Source organism: Mus pahari, unplaced genomic scaffold (assembly GCF_900095145.1).
Source record: "Mus pahari unplaced genomic scaffold, PAHARI_EIJ_v1.1 scaffold_7630_1, whole genome shotgun sequence".
Classification (NCBI taxonomy): domain Eukaryota; kingdom Metazoa; phylum Chordata; class Mammalia; order Rodentia; family Muridae; genus Mus; species Mus pahari.
In genome coordinates this window covers 40,620-50,654 of record NW_018391674.1, presented here as the reverse complement: position 1 = coordinate 50,654, position 10,035 = coordinate 40,620, and the positions used below count along the sequence as shown (strand labels likewise).

The window sequence follows — 10,035 nt, the reverse complement described above, 5'->3', positions numbered from 1 at the left end:
TTTGCCTCATTCTTAGAAGCCTCATCAAAATTCTCCACCAGATCTGGAACTTCATCATCATCATCCTCTCCAGTAGCAAGTGGTGCTTTTCCGTCCACAGATTGTTTGGGCAGAGCTTCAGCCAGTCTCCTTAAACTAGTCAGACTGTCTGCACCAAGCTGGTTTAGGATGCTGGGAAGCATTTCTGTCAGCTGCTTTGTCTCAGCGTGGCCTGTAATGGTGAAGGTGTTTGCTGCCAGAGATGCTTGAACTTTAGGGTTGTTAAAATGTATCACTGTGCCTTGGTTTGTAAACATGTTCACCTCTTCAATACCAGAGATATTGTTTACCCCTAACTTCTTTAAGGAGAACTGCAGTTTTTTATCGTCTGCTGTAGCTGTTCTGTGAACCACCTTCTTCTTTCTACGAGCAGTTCCTTTCCCACCAATGCGCACTTGTGCCTGCAGTTTGGCGAGTTTCTCCTGGTTCATGATCGTTTCTTTCATCTTGTCGGAGTGGAAATGGCGCCGCGCGGGGAACTAAGGTTCACGCTCAGGGGGTCTCGGGCAGACCAGCTGAGAGAAGGCGCACACACCGTGGATGCACTTCTTTACATTATTTCCTTTTGACTAAAGTAATAAAATAGATAATATAAGTAACAATAGATTACAAGTTTCTTTTTTCTCATTGTCTCAGCTTATGCCATGGGCAAAGAATGCAAAGTTAATGATCCTAAGGATGGTTACTGGCACTTGAATAATGCAAAACATCATTTCCCAGATATCCATACCCACAGATATCAAAATGGAAACAAGATCAAGGATAGGTATAATTTCAATACCTGGCAGAATTTACCCATCAATAGGAACCTCACTTCAAATCTTGTGAGAATATACTGTTAAGTCAGAGGACCAGATCCCTAAGCTAGTTTCACAGTGGCCTGTAATCACTGAACCCCAAGAAAACAAAACTCAGATTTTGTTTTTTACTTTTAACTGAAGCATCTCATGTGGATATTATTCAGCATTGAAATCTAAAACAGAAAAGTTTTCATTTCATGTACTCATGTGTTAATGTCAAATAGGCTAATTGTTAATACTAGCTAAAAATTGCTTCTTAAATCATAACTAATGACAATTTCATATATAAATACCCACTCTCACAAGTACTCTTGATTTGTTTCCATTTACATGTTTTAATATTTTCCTAGTTGACTCCATCAGAAAAATGACTTCCAAATATGTTTCATATAAAGGTATAAAATATTTACTTAATTTTGTTAGTAGCATTTGGATCAAGTATCAAAATATTTCTGGATTCAGATATTCCATAATATTAGATCAAATGTTTAAAATATTTGTGTTATCTATTGTTTCAAGCACTTCATGACAATAATAATTTATTTCATTGCTTTTTTGCACAATGTTGGGAGTTTGAAACTAGGAAAGCAAATAGATTAACTCTATAATCTCCAGTTCATTTTTCATATAATAAAGTCATCAAACAAGAAAGTAGTAACTGCTAGATAATTGGAAAAGATCACTGGTCACTGGAGGCATTAATGGAAATTTCAAATCCTAGCAAAACTTATCAACTACATTAAATTATAAGTAGCTCATAGAAGCAAGAAAGACAAAATATCTAAAATAAATGAAACAGGAGGGGAATTGGCATAAAGCTTAATTAAGAACAAAATATTAAAATTGGTCAGGGAAAATTTTCAAAAAACAACAACAAAAAATGATAAATAACACATTATTTTCTTTTTCTTTTATTGAATATTTTCATTAGTTACACTTCAATTGTTTTCCACTTTTCGGCACACCCCTCAGGAACCTTCTATCCCATCCCCCTCCCCTGCTTCTAAGAGGGAGCTACCCCACCCATCTACCCACTCCTGTTTTCCCACACTGTCATTCTACTACACTGAGGCATCAAGCTTTCACAGGATCAAGGGCCTCCCCTCCCACTGATGCAAGACAAGGAAAAACTCTGCTACATATGCAGCTGGAGCCATGGATCCCTCCATGTGAACGCTTTGGTTGGTTGTTTAGTCCCTGAAAGCTCTGGGGGTACTGGTTGATTCATATTGTTGTTCTTCCCATGGGGCTGCAAACTCCTTCAGCTCCTTAGGTTCTTTCTCTAGCTCCTCCATTGAGGATCCTATGCTCAGTCCAATGGTTGTCTGTGAGCATCCACCTCTGTATTTCTGATTCTCTGGCAAAGCCTTTCAAGAGACAGCTATATCAATCTCCTGTCAGCAAGCACTTGTTGGCACACTCAGTAGAGTATGGGTTTGGTGACTGTATATGGGATAGATCCCCAAGTGGTACAGTCTCTGGAAGGTTTTCAGTCCCTGTTCCACATTTGTCTCCATATTTCCTCCTGTGAATATTTGGTTCCCTCTTTTAAGAATTGCTGAAGAATCCACATTTTGATCGTCCTTCTTCTTGAGCTTCATATGGTCTGTGAATTGCATCTTAGGTATTCTGAACTTTTGGGCTAACATCCACCACCTATCAGTGAATGAATACTGTCTCTCTCTCTCTCTCTCTCTCTCTCTCTCTCTCTCTCTCTCTCTCTCTCTCTCTCTCTCTCTCTGTGTGTGTGTGTGTGTGTGTGTGTGTGTGTGTGTGTGACTGAGTTACCTCAACACAGGATTTTATTTTCAAGTCCCATCCATTTGCCTATGAATTTCATGAAGTCATTGTTTTTAATAGACAAGTGTAATTGTGTAATGTGCCATGTTTCTGGGTATCCATTCCAACCTGTCAGTTCTAGTATCTGTGATGCTAGATGCTTGATGCTAGGAAATGAAACTGTGATGTTTCCTTTCCTACTGAGGCCAGTCAAGGAAACCCAACTGGTAGAATATATCTGACATTTAGCAACAGCGTTTGGGATAGCCCCTGTTCCTGTTGTTCAGGACCCACAAGAAAGTGAAGCTACAAACCTGCTACATATGAGCAGAGAGTTCTAGATTCAGTCCTCTTATGTTCTTTGGTTGGATCAACTCTAAGAGCACCAAGGATCTGGGTTAGTTGATTCTTTCACCTTCCTGTTGAATTTCTATCCCTTTTGGGGCCTGCAATCCTTTCCCATTTACTTCTATAAGAGTACCCAAGCTCCATCCAAAATTTGGCTGTGGGTGTCTGAATCTTTCTGGGTGAAATAATGTATGGAGACTTTCAGAGGTCAACATGCTCCTGTCTGAAATCATAACAGAGAATCATTTAAAGTGTTAGGGATTGGTGCTTGCCCGTGGAATGGGACCTTCAAGATAATTCTATTTATCATAAACAGGATTAAATAAAGTCAACATTATTTCAAGAGGTGGTGTAAGCTACTAGGTGACAGGGGGTAAACAGACAGAAAAGAAGGGTGATAGGGGACCTGGAAGACACATAGAGAGATTCACAGGAAGTAGAAGGTAGATGCATTCAGTTTTTGCAGATTTTGTGGTGAGTTTGTGAAGGTTTTTGTGATGTTGTGGAAAGGAGAGATACTTTTGTGATGTTTGGTGAGATAGTAGACCATCAGGGTGCTTTCTGTCTCTCTGAGTTTCCAGGCTTTCAACTGAGCATCAGTCTCCTGGGACTTTGCTGGTAAAATTAAATGTTAGATGTTTTGTTGAAAACAAGAAATAGAGGTTATCACAACTTCATCAGACAACTATCCATCAATTCTGTTATCACATTAATGCGAATAAGGTTTATGTAACTTCTTGCAGTAAATATTTACCATCATTCAATAGAATTCATATCCACAAAAAGATGCAAAAGTTATTAATATTTTCCTTTGGTCATTTCTGTAATATCATCTAATTGATTTAATATTCCTAAAATTTAATATTCTCAACATTGTATGTAATGCTTTGAAAATTATTCAGATACATCTGACAGGCAAATCTGTGAATGATTTTTTTCTAAGTGGTCATTTCACTGAATTACTGTATCTTTGGTTTTCTATCACATATATTTTGGGTTAGATTCTTTATAAGAGAAAGAAGTATCATTGATGCTCTTAATATTGGACTTTTGGATATTTGATAGAAATACATTGATAAGACCTGAATGGTGTTTAACTGATATATAGTTGATAAAATAAAAATATAGAAAAATTACATTGAAAGATGTCAATTTACTAGGAACATAAAAAGGAATATACTGATAAATTCTGGATGTGTTCTCTATACTGTGACACAATTTTGTTTAGGTTTTCATGACTAGCATGAACATAGTAGGCTGGAGCTTGCAGGGAGGTTTTTCCCTTGGAAAGATTGATGAATAAACACTTGAGGCAAGTTCTCATGCCTATCACATTTATCTTTTCCTCCTTAAAATGTAGCAAAAGGAACAAATCTTACTGAAGAAATGAAAGAAGAATATATGGAAATGACAATTAAACTTGGGATTCCAATAATAAACATCAGAAATCTGTACCATACAGGTAAATGTAATGCTGTTTGTCCATAAAAAATGAAGAGAAATTACTATCCAAGAATCTTCAATGCCTCTTTACCTGAAAAGATAAGCAAATAACTTCCTTGAAAATGATGTCATTGATTTCCTATTTAATTGTCTCTATTTGTTATATTCACAGATATGTGTCCTAAGTAGAAACCACTACCCAGTGAAACACTACTCATCTTAAATAATTTTAGAATGTAACTTAGTCATGTAATCAACATTAAAAAGTATTCATACTTGAAGAATGGATTATGTTATGCTTTACCACAATGTACAAATCTCATATAAAACAATAGAACTAATATTGGGCTAAAAGGTAGGCTTTTAAAATCATTAGTTTTTTATAACTGGTTTCTTCACAATAAACTATGAAACATGATTATCTTCTCTTAATTTTATCTTATATATACTTCATATGTCTTACCACTCCATGATCATAATTATAATTAGATTCTTCGCTGACATAATAAAGATTAACAAGAATATTTCTATATTGTTCACCTAGCATTTCATAAGTGCACACACTTCCAGTCCAACTCCTGACAAAATTAATCATCAATTAAGTACAATCCCAATAAAATAAGTAAATATCAAATAATCATCCATATATGAAAATTTGCAATGAAATTTATTTTTGAAAATTGCTTCAACTCATATACCATCAATAACTTTTTATAGAGGGCTTTGATAACATATAATTTAATTTAAATTTTTTATAGAAGAGTAAGATTAACAGGATTAAATATATGTGTATAAACAATATCTTCATGGGATCACAACCATACACACACACTGGAAGAACCTTTCTTTCCAAACTGTACTTTCATGTTTCCACTCGAGTCATTATCATTGCTTTTGGTCTCATCATGTCAAGCCATTCCTATAACATAGATTTTTGTGTGTGTGTGATTAAGAGAAAAAAATATAAAAGCACACTTGATTACACCAGAGGTGAAAGTTAAAACCCCAATGCTAAAAACATCATGAGCTTTAAACATAGCCAAGAAAACTTTGAGCTGAAATGGACTTGAATGCCTCCTCTTTTAGGACTAACTTCCATGGTAGCAAAGGGATCCATGCAAGCTTCAAAATGAAGAAGGCAGCCAAAATTCCTACTCAGCTGAGAAACCTGTAAACTATATACAACCATGTACAAGACCAAAATGACACAAAAACCCTAATGATGTTATAGTTATATGGGTTTCTTAGTGGAAATGAAACAGTCTGCTTTTGTTTTGTTTTAGTTTTGGTAGGTTTTATTTCTCTGTTTATTTTTTATTATTTAATTCATATACATGTCAAGTGATATCCCCTTCCATGTTACCCCTCCACAACTGCCCATCCCATCCATCCTCTCCACACTCCCCTTTGCTTCTATGAGGTTGATCCTCCACCCACTCACACACTCCTTCCTCACCACTCTAGCATCCCCCTATGCTGGGGCATCAAGCCCCCACAGGCCCAAGGACCTCTCCTCCCATTGATGTCAGATAAAGCCATTCTGTGCTACATATGTATCTAGAGCCATGGGTCACTCCATGTGTACTCTTTGACTGGTGGTTTAGTCCCTGGGAGCTCTGAGTGATCCAGTTAGTTGATACTGTTCTTCCTATGGGGTTGCTATTCCATTCAGCTTCTTCAGTCCTTCCCATAGCTATAAGGTTGTAGTTCCTGGACTCAGCCAGATGGAAGTCTGTGAATATCTGCATCTGTATTGGTCAGGTGCTGGGAGAAGCTCTCATAGATCAGCCGTATGCAGCTCCTGTCAGCAAGTGTTTCTTAGGTGTAGGAGTTCTCTGATAGAATTTTTGGATTCACTTATGTATACTATTATGTCATCTGTAAATAGCAGTAATTTGACTTCTTCCTCTCCAATTTGTATCCCCTAGACCTCAGTTAGTTGTCTTATTTTTCTGGATAGAATTTCAAGTACTGTATTGAATAAGTAAGAAAAGATTGGGCAGCTGTTTCTTGTCTCTGATTTTAATGGAATTGCTTTAGTTTCTCTACATTCAGTTTGATGTTAGCTATTGGCTTACTTTGATTATATATAGCAATGTGCCTTGTATCTCTGATATCTCTAAAATATTTAGCATGAAGGGTGTTGGAGTTTGTCAGAGTAGCATCTAATTGATGACCATGTGGTTTTGTTCTTTTAGTTTGCTAACATGGTACATAATGTTGATGATTTTTTTAGGTATTATAGGGCTATGGAAATAGTTGTACTGATTTTGGATTAATTCTGGTAAGTGGGTACCTGTCTAGAAAATCATCTATGTCATTAGGATATTTTTTATTTTTTTTATTTAAATTGCAAATGTTATATCTTTCCTAGATTTTCCCTCTGAAAATCCTCTATCTCATTCTCCTTCCCCTGCTCCACAACCCACCCACTCCCATCCCCAGTCCTGGCATTCCCCTATACTTGGGCATAGAACCATCACAGGACTAAGGGTCTCTCCTCGCATTGATGACCGACTATGCCATCCTTTGCTACATATATAGCTAGAGCCACAAGTTCCACCATGTGTTTTCTTTGATTGGTGGTATAGATCCAAGGAGCTCTGGGGGTACTGGTTAGTTCATATTGATGTTGCTCCTAAGGGGCTTCAGTCCCTTTATGCCCCCTGGATATTTCTCTGGCTCCTTCATTGGGGACCTTGTGCTCCATCCAATGGATGACTGTGAGCATCCACTTCTGTATTTGCCAGGCACTGGCAGAGCCTCACAGGAGACAGTTTTATCAGGTTCCAGTCAGCAGTCTCTTGTTGGCTTCTGCCTAGTGACTGGGTTTGGTGGTGGTTTATGGGGTAGATCCCCAAGTGGGATAGTCTCTTGATGGTCATTCCTTCAGGCTTTGCTCTAACTTTGTCTCTGTAACTCCTCCATGGGTATTTTGCTCCCCATTCTACGAAGGAACGAAGTACCCACACTTTGTTCTTCCTTCTTCTTGACTTTCATGTGTTTTGCAAATTGTATCTTGGGTAGTCTAAGTTTCTTGTCTAATGTCCCTTTATCTGTGAGTGAATATCAAGTGACTTCTTTTGTGATTTGGTTAGTTCACTCTGAAAGATATCCTCCAGATCCATTCATTTGCCTAAGAATTTCATAAATTCATTGTTTTTAATAGCTGAGTAGTACTCTATAGTTTAAATGTACAACATTTTCTGTATCTACTCTTCTGTTGAGGGACATCTGGGTTCTTTCCAGCTTCTGCCTATTATAACTAAGGCTGCTATGAAGATAGTGGAGCATGTGTCCTTATTACAAGTTGGGACATCTTCTGGATATATGCCCAGGGGAGTTATTGCTGGATTTTTCGGTATTACTATGTCTAATATTCTGAGGAACTGCCAAAATGATTTCCAGAGTGTTTGTACAAGCTTGCAATCCCACCAGCAATGGAGAAGTGTTCCTCTTTCTCCACATCCATGCCAGCATCTTCTGTCACTGAATTTTTTATCTTAGCCATTCTGACTGGTGTGATGTGGAATCTCAGGGTTTCTTTGATTTGTATTTCCCTAATGACTAAAGAAGTTGAGGTTTTTTGGGGTTTTTTTTGGTTTGTTTGTTTTGTTTTGTTTTGTTTTGTTTTGTTTTGTTTTGTTTTTAGGTGCTACTCGGCCATTCAGTATTACTCAGTTGATAATTCTTTGTTTATCTCTGTACCTCATTTTTAATAGGGTTATTTGGTTTTCTGGAATCCAACTTCTTGAGTTCTTTATATATATTGGATATTAGCCCCCTATCAGATTTAGGATTGGTAAAGATTTTTTTCCCAATCTGTTGGTGGCCATTTGGTCTTATTGACAGTGTCCTTTCCCTTACAGAAGCTTTACAATTTTATTAGGTCCCATTTGTCAATTCTTGATCTTACAGAACAAGCCATTGGTGGTGTTCTGTTCAGGAATCTTTTCCTTGTGCCCATATCTTCAAGGCTCTTCCCCAATTTTTCCTCTATAAGTTTCAGTGTCTCTGGTTTTATGTGGAGTTCCTTGATCCACTTAGACTTGATCTTAGTACAAGGAGGTAAGGATGGATCTATTCTCATTCTTCTACATGCTAATCACCAGTTCACCCAGCACCATTTGTTGAAAATACTGTCTTTTTTCCCATGGATGGCTTTAGCTACCTTGTCAAAGATCAAGTGACCATAGGGGTGTGGGTTCACTTCTGGGTCTTAAATTTATTCCATTGATCTACGTATTTGTCACTGTACCAGTACCATGCAGTTTTTGTCACAATTGCACCGTAGTACAGCTTGAGGTTAGGGATGATGATTCTACCAGAGATTTTTATATTGCTGAGAATAATTTTTGCTATCCTAAGTTTTTTGTTATTGTTCTTTTTGTTATTCGTTAAGTTTTTTGAATTTGCAAATTACCCTTTCTACCTCTGTGAAGAATTGAGTTGTAATTTTGATGGGGATGGCATTGAATCTGTAGATTGCTTTCGGCAAGATGGCCATTTTTCCTAGGAGCATGGGATATGTTTCTAACTTCTGAGATCTTCAATTTCTTACTTCAGAGACTTGAAATTTTTATCATATAGATCTTTAACTTCCTTAGTTAGAGTCAAACCAAGGTTTTTTATATTATTTGTGACTATAGTGAAGGGTGTTGTTTCCCTAATTTCTTTCTCAGCCTGTTTATCCTTTGTGTAGAGAAAGGCCACTGATTTGTTTCAGTTAATTATATATCCAGCTACTGTACTGAAGCTGTTTATCAGGTTTAGGAGTTCTCTGGTGTAATTTTTTTGGGTCACTTATATATACTATCATATCATCTGCAAATAGTGATATTTTGACTTCTTCCTTTCCAATTTGTATTCCACTGATCTCCTTTTGTTGTCTAAATGCTCTGGCTAGGACTTCAATTACTATATTGAATAGGTAGGGAGATAGTGGGCAGCCTTGTCTTGTCCCTGATCTTAGTGTGATTGCTTCAAGTTTCTCTCCATTGAGTTTGATGTTGGCTAATGGTTTTGCTGTAGATTGTTTTTATTATGATTAGGTATGGGCCTTGAATTCCTGATCGTTCCAAGACTTTTATCATGAATGGGTGTTGGATTTTGCCAAATGCTTTCTCAGCATCTAACGAGATGATCATGTGGTTTTTGTCTATAAGTTGTTTTATAGAGAGGATTATGTTGATTGATTTCCGTATATTAAACTTACCCTGCATGCCTGAGATGAAACCTCCTTGAATATGATGACTGATTATTTTGGTGTGTTCTTGGATTCAGTTTGCAAGAATTTTATTGAGTATTTTTGCATCAATATTCATAAGGGAAATAGTTCTGAAGTTCTCTTTTTTTGTTGGGTCTCTGTGTGGTTTAGGTATTAGAGTAATTGTGGATTCATAGAATGAATTGGGTAGAGTACCTTTTGTTTCTATTTTGTGAAATAGTTTGAGGAGAATTGGAATTAGGTCTTCTTAGAAGGTCTGATAGAACTCTGCACTAAATCCATCTGGACTTGGGCTTTTTGTGGTTGGGAGACAATTAATGGCTGCTTCTAATTATTTAGGGCATGTGGGGCTGTTTAGATTGCTCATCTGTTCCTGATTTAACTTTGGTACCTGGTATC

At 37.0% G+C, this 10,035-nt stretch overlaps 1 pseudogene; it reads right to left on the bottom strand.

Moving 5' to 3' along the window:
* Nucleotides 1–5: 5 nt before the first annotated feature.
* On the bottom strand, nt 6–568 carry LOC110314645 (annotated as a pseudogene).
* Nucleotides 569–10,035: the final 9,467 nt, after the last annotated feature.